The sequence below is a fragment of the Cyphomyrmex costatus genome, unplaced genomic scaffold (genome assembly GCF_001594065.2).
Source record: "Cyphomyrmex costatus isolate MS0001 unplaced genomic scaffold, Ccosl1.0 scaffold199, whole genome shotgun sequence".
Classification (NCBI taxonomy): domain Eukaryota; kingdom Metazoa; phylum Arthropoda; class Insecta; order Hymenoptera; family Formicidae; genus Cyphomyrmex; species Cyphomyrmex costatus.
This window is the reverse complement of record NW_017276028.1, coordinates 513,137-520,427: the sequence shown is the minus strand read 5'-3', so window position 1 is coordinate 520,427 and position 7,291 is coordinate 513,137.

The window sequence follows — 7,291 nt, the reverse complement described above, 5'->3', positions numbered from 1 at the left end:
TAACATAAGAGAAGATATTATGGCCAGTGGGGTAAATATCATTGTTCCTCTTAGTAGCTACTAAGCTACTATATATACCACTATTAATTAAGTAACGAATTTTAATGATTGCTTATATAAGTAATCATCTGTTAGTAGCTTGCTATTACGTAATCATGACGTCAATGTACTCTAATACACAATAATCAACGTTTTTTTATAACACATTTTCATTTTTAAGCATTTTAAAACGTTTTTATGATATATATTTTATCCTTTATTATAAATACACGTCCATTCCTCATTCTTTTTAAACTTAGCATGTTGTTACATATGAATATTTGAATATGTTCTTTGTTATTTAATATTTTATTTGGCTATATGTATAATTATTTTATACATGTTGAATGAAGTTTTACTGGAGCTTTACTAAGAGCGTCAATCATAAGAAAGATTCAATTTACAAAATTTTATTGATTTAAAATAAGAAATATTCATTTTATGGAAAATTTTGTCTTTTAAGGGGTAACACCTCTGTAGAATTTTGAAAAAATTGATTTTTTTTTGCTTAAACGATACTTTAGAGTCTTAAAAACAATATGCAGTTGGTTCTATAGCAAAAAAAATTTTTTCAAAGGTTCACTTATCAATTTTGCCGCAACGCCTCGAAGCGCCTCGAAACGCGCTCTGAATCACTCACACGGCGCGCTGTGATTTATCGCTTTCGTACTGCTTTATCTTCGAAGTCATAAGTGAGCCTGTTACCTACAAATGAAAGGTCCTTAGAGAAAAGTCCTATGAAAGGTTCTTAGGTAGCTACAAAATATAATGGCAATGAAAATTTCAATGCGACTGTGGGTCTATATATGGCTCCGAAATCGACCTACAGTGGAAAACATGTTCTGGATACTGCAGTGTACATCAGTGTAGGCATTTTCAATGATAGCCTTTCAAGCATTATGCGGCTCATGCAGAATTTAGGCATAACAATTGGACCGAATTGCTTCAATTTCTGCGTGGAAATGGATGAACGATATGCATCAAGTTTTCAGAGCGATCGCTTACAGATGCTGCAAAAGTCGCCCAATCATCCCTGCGAAATCATCCAGGAAGGAAGCTGAACAGGCGTGTATCGACATGCACGGCCAAATGTATGGTGCAGGCATCGCAGATTAGAGGTAAACAAAAAATTCAAGGATTTAAAACGTCGTAAAACTTTAAACGCATTTTTCTCGAAACACCGTTTTTGAAAACGGGCGGGAACATTTCTCGGTCAGTTTTTCACCGATTCACTTGAAATTTTGACAGTAGCTTCACAACTATATTCTTTATGGAACTACGTAGCCTTTTTTCGATTAAATGAAAACTTTTTTTTATAAACAATTTACTGCTTATTTTTTGGCTCAAAAATCAATTTTTTTCTTCAAAAGCATGCCATTTCTACAAAATTTGATTTAAGGGGTTATCCGGGTCTAGAAGGCAAAAAAAGGCCTATTTTCGTGAATTTTTTTAAAAGATCCTACGACAATTTTACAATTTTCGTTTATTGGATATTAAAATATAATGTTTGAACTACACTGTGTAAAATTTTGAACGAAAAATATTGAAAAATGAGCCGTTGAGAAATGCTTAATGTTGACCACGCCAAAAAAAGTGTCCTTGCGGTAGTTACATTATCTCCGAAAATTTCAATTTTCATCTGAAATCAAAAACCCAAAGTTTTTCTGTTAGTGTATGCGTATGGCTTGTCTTTGAACGAAGGATTCTTTTTTTAATTAAAAATTGAATTTTTTGTAGCGTTTTTTATAAAAAGTGTCATTTTTTGCATAAATTTTGGCCATATTTTGGCTTATAAAATGAGTTGTAATTGAAGATAAAAAAAATCCTTCGTTCAACGACAACAAAAACATGTCTAAAAGCAGTGTGCAAAAGCAGAAGTCGATCGGTGCAATAGTTTTTGAGAAAAAGTAACTACCGACTTCAAAAAAGTGGTTTTTTGAGAAAAACGCGTTTTAAAGCGGAATAAAATAGAGAAAACAATTTTTTTGTTTTTTTACTTACATGGAATCATCGATTCCAGGCCCATAAAGGGAAGGTTCCGCTGCAACTGCAAGGTCCAATGCATCTTTTTGGTCTTGCCGAAGCTTCATTCTCGCTTCTCTTCTCTCGCTTCTTCGGCGGCCGAGGTCGAATTGCCGGTTATGACGCATTCGACACGCTGCGCTTTAAATTTCTCTCATTCCTACAGTTTTGCTCCGATCGACTTGTAATTTTCGGACAACATTCCTGACACTTTGTACTATTGTATAAAAAAGTTTGAAAAAAATGAATTTTTTGAAGTGCCAAGACCCGGATAACCCCTTAAAAAAAAACCCTTACGATGTGTTCCACAGCAAATAGTATGTAAATTAAGAAAATCTTTGGTTTTTTGTTCCAGGTCTCATAGTTTTCAAGAAAACTTTCCGCCCGTTTTGGCGTTTCAAAAAAAGGTGTTTTTTAAGATGGGGACTGACGCCGCCATTTTGTATAAAAATTACAATAAAAAAGTTTTTTCGTACTTTGATATATGCTCAATAAACCCTCTGAACAGAAATTATATTCCTTTTTTCATACTCCCAAAAAAAAATTGTCAAAGTTAGGCCTTTTTTTCTGCCTCTACAGTGGTGTTACCCCTTAAGTTGTATCATTGTTATAGCATGCAAATGAGCAATGTGATATAATGCCTTATTTTGTGGATTTATTATTAAAGATAAATTTATTTTTATATCTTTTCTCAGAGAGAAAGTAAATAAGTATTAAACTAATATACTATTTTGTTACAAGTCGGAAGTTAGAAAATCAGAGTTTTGTTAGAATACAATATTAGCACAATGTCCTTTAATGCCAAACGATTTATGATCCTTCATTATTTGTGACAAATATATTCTCACAACTAGGTATCAGAGTCAACGGTTTTTTCCTTTTACGGTTCAATAAAACTTTGAATAAGTGTTTCGATTTCAATTTTAAATTCTTGACTAAAAAAAACCGAAAACGTAAAAATTGCAGTCTTTTTTGGTAATTACATAATTACTCACGTGGTAGGGCAGAAGTTTAGAATTAAAAACAACTTTTTTTTATATTTATTCTATTAAATTACAATGCTTTATATGTATACATTGTAGATTTAAATCACAATTGCAACGATATATTATTAATGAGCGAACAAAAAAGAGAGTAAGAAAGAGGGAGAAGAGATAAAGATGTTTATTTTTCGCTCTTTAAATATTCTTTAGAGTAAAATCTCAATTTAATGACTGAAAGTTAATTGAGCTAGTCTTGAAAAACAATAGTTCTATTTTCAATCTTTAAGAGTGAGATTTAACATTTCTTAAAGTAAAATTCATTCAAATAGTTTTAGAGAGGCAAGCCCTTTAAGAATACAAAAATGATAAATAAAAAAAATAAAAGGTAATATTGCAAAAAATAATATTTACAAACAATATAAGAATATACAAAAATAGGAGAATAAACATAAAAAAAATAAAAGTAAAAATAAAATTAGACAGAAAAAATTAATAAATTATAATGAGAGAGAGAGAGAGAGAGAGAGAGAGTTTTTTTTTTTCACGTATTCATATTATTGGTTGTTTTAGAAAGTTTAACGTTTATGTTTATTCTTTTAATGTGAAAAGAGAAAGATAAATACTGCACTAATACAATCAGTTCAGTTAATATAAAAATCGGATATTTATATGTATAAATTAAGAATCGGAAAAAGAAAAAGCGTAAACCAAAAATAATTTTATTGATTCGGTAATGATTTTCGTATTATAAACTTTATAAAATTTGATTTACAATTACGATTTTTAGTTAATATTCTTACTTACAATTTTTTTACGATTTATGATTATTTACATTTTTTGTTCCAATATACTTTCTAATATACTAAATGATTTATGATCCTGGCGGAAAAAAAATTTACGAAACAGTACAAAACAAACCTATAGATTGAGACAAGATCATTAATTTTTTTTTATAGAATTCATCACGGATCGTAAACCGCGTTGCTTGAAAGAGAATTTTTTGGTTTTTATAAAATAAACATCACTTTATGTTACACTGCGTGAATATGTATGAAAAATTATAAATTTCTTTTCTTCTTGTCTCAATCTCTGTAGTTTTTCAAGATTCAACAAAACATTATTTTATGGCATTTTTCGAAAGAAGGACCTTTCATTATTGTCACAATAGGATAGGAATTCAGTTTATCGAAGAAAAGAACTACGAACAATGGGTTCGTAAATCGAACACAAAGCGGTCAGATTCATAAATGTGCTAACGAAATTAAACATGATTGTTTAGATCCACAGGTATAAGAATTGCTCTACTGAAAAAAAAATTTTCTACAGTACAATGCAAAATGCTAATTATAAGATTTTCACCATTATAATTGAATTTGAAAACGAAAATAAATGAAAGATGTATATTTAACAGTATAAACTTTTAGTTTGTATGAAAATTAATTCAGGAACTTGATAATCCTAGGAAATTATTTTTCCAATATGAAGCAATATTCCCGAAAGATTTTACAAAAACACTATTCAACAAAATTAAAGCATCACCTCTGTTCTGCTCTACAAAATTAGGCAAATTTCAAGATAAAATAACTTCGTAAAAAATTATCGTATCGAGGTACTTCTGCTCTACAAAATTAGGCAAATTTCAAGATAAAATAACTTCGTAAAAAATTATCGTATCGAGATATATTTAAAAAAGCATATTACCCAGTGAGAAATGATAATGAAATCGGCATCGAATTGATATCAAATCGATGTCAAATTGACATCGATTCGACATCGAGATCACAGTCAAGCGGGGAGCACAGACTTTTGCATAACGCATAAACCATATACATAAACAATTTGATTGGTCCATTGACTCATGCATAAGAAAATGGACCAATGAAATTCCTTATGCACATGCTTTATGCGTTATGCAAAAGTCTGTGCTCCCCACTTTATACCTTAGAACATATATACCTAGAACGCTAAAACTGGAAATACAATAGGAATAGGCACAGGTAACAGAGAATAACGAGCCATCCAATCAGAGCTCTAGGATAAGCCCATGACACAGAAAAACGTAAGGCCGTAAACACATGGGTGCGTTCCCATTCATTTCGTTTCAGTGCAGTAGCCAGTGGTCGCCATTTTGCTGGATACTGCACTGGAGAAGCGTTCCCAAATGACTGGATACTGGCTAGTGACGTCATACATACATACAGGCTGCCTTCCCATAGTCCCTTTGCCAGTCAGTAAAATAATATTACTAGAGTGACGTCATCTTACTGACTGGAGAAGTGTTCCCATTCTCGCCAGTAAAAAGTGACGTCAGGATTTGTTGCGTTTCTATGCCCTACGCTTTCTACAGTTTTCGTTTCATATTACAGTTTCATTTCATATTTTCGTCATCAGTGATCTTCATTGAATAGGTAAGTAAATAATATATATTCCATGTAGCAAATGTTTACTTGCAACTCTGTAATATTTCGGTACCGGAACGAAATCGTTGTCTAACCTCTTTAGTCGCCGGGATCAATTATTTTAAGACATGGGTACCGAAATATTACAGAGTTGCAAGTAAACATTTGCTACATGGAATATATATTATTTACTTACCTATTCAATGAAGATCACTGATGACGAAAATATGAAATGAAACTGTAATATGAAACAAAAACTGTAGAAAGCGTAAAGGTTGGATTATACTGGCCGTAATCTATTAACTTATGCTGTAATCTGTAAAAATTGACCAATTATAATCGATTATTCCCCTCTCATTCGACTGTGATTGGTCAATTTTTACAGTTTACGGCCAGTATAAATCAACCTTAAGGCATAGAAACGCAACAAATCCTGACGTCACTTTTTACTGGCGAGAATGGGAACACTTCTCCAGTCAGTAAGATGACGTCACCCTAGTAATATTATTTTACTGACTGGCAAAGGGACTATGGGAAGACAGCCACAGCCTCGCCAGCCTCGCACGCGTAATATAAAAATTTTAATAGTGTTGAACAGAATTATTGCTAGTAGAATCATCATTGCTAACAGAATTATTGCTAGTATTATTGTTAGCTTATTGAAAAAATAGAATTATGTACAATAATTTGTTTTTCAACGTGATTATACAAACATATGTTATAACCGTCGTTAGAATATATGAAAATAACGCTAACACTTATTGATATTGTCAATTGAAATAATTACTTATCAATACAATAATCTTTACTAGCAATAAATAATGTTTCAACCTTAACTGTTCAACATTATTCAACACAATTTTTAGGTTATTACGCGTGCGAGGCTGCATGTATTTACGACGTCACTAATCAGTATCCAGTCATTTGGGAACGCTTCTCCAGTGCAGTATCCAGCAAAATGACGGCCACTGGTTACTGCACTAAAACGAAATGAATGGGAACAGTATAACCATAGAGATTCTATAATAAGAGTTTGGCCGAAGCGGACCAAAGATGGCGGATAGAAGGAGATAACAGATATTGCTTTCTTTCTCGTATTACGCTATGTGTCTCTTTCTATTCTCCGAACTCGTTTTCCGACAATGTACAAAGCTATCCGAAGAATGCCGAATGGACCAAGGTAGAGAACCAATCAAAAGTTGGGCCCGCTTTGGCCAAACTCTTATTATAGGATCTCTATATAACCATACCCAGTAGCGACACTAGCCGGTTTGACCTTGACCAAATTTCAGTCGCATGCGTGAATTTGTACATTTAACAATATGGATGCGTCCAGAGTATAAGTATAAGGCCTATCGCACATGAAATGCATAACTGTGCATAAGCATAACATAAGGCCGCTGGACCAATGACCATCCAGCATAAAGACGCCATATTGGTTAACATAAGATGCTCATTGGTCCAGCGGCCTTATGTTATGCTTACGCGCAGTTATGCATTTCATGTGCGATAGGCCTAAGAGCCCCAACACACACTTTTGCATAAAGGTGCCTTTTCACGAGCTGCTGAAACTGGCCGTTCCAGCGACAAAAAAGATTAAATGATAAAAATTGACGAATAGCAAGCGAATATGACGCTTGCTATTCGTCAATTTTTATCACATGACCTTTTTTGTCGCTGGAACGGCCAGTTTCAGCAGCTCGTGAAAAGATACCTTAACGCATAAAGCATGTGCATAAGGAATTTCATTGGCCCATTTTCTTATGCATGAGTCAATGGACCAATCAAATTCTTTATGTATATGGTTTATGCGTTATGCAAAAGTCTGTGCTCCCCGCTTAAGTATTA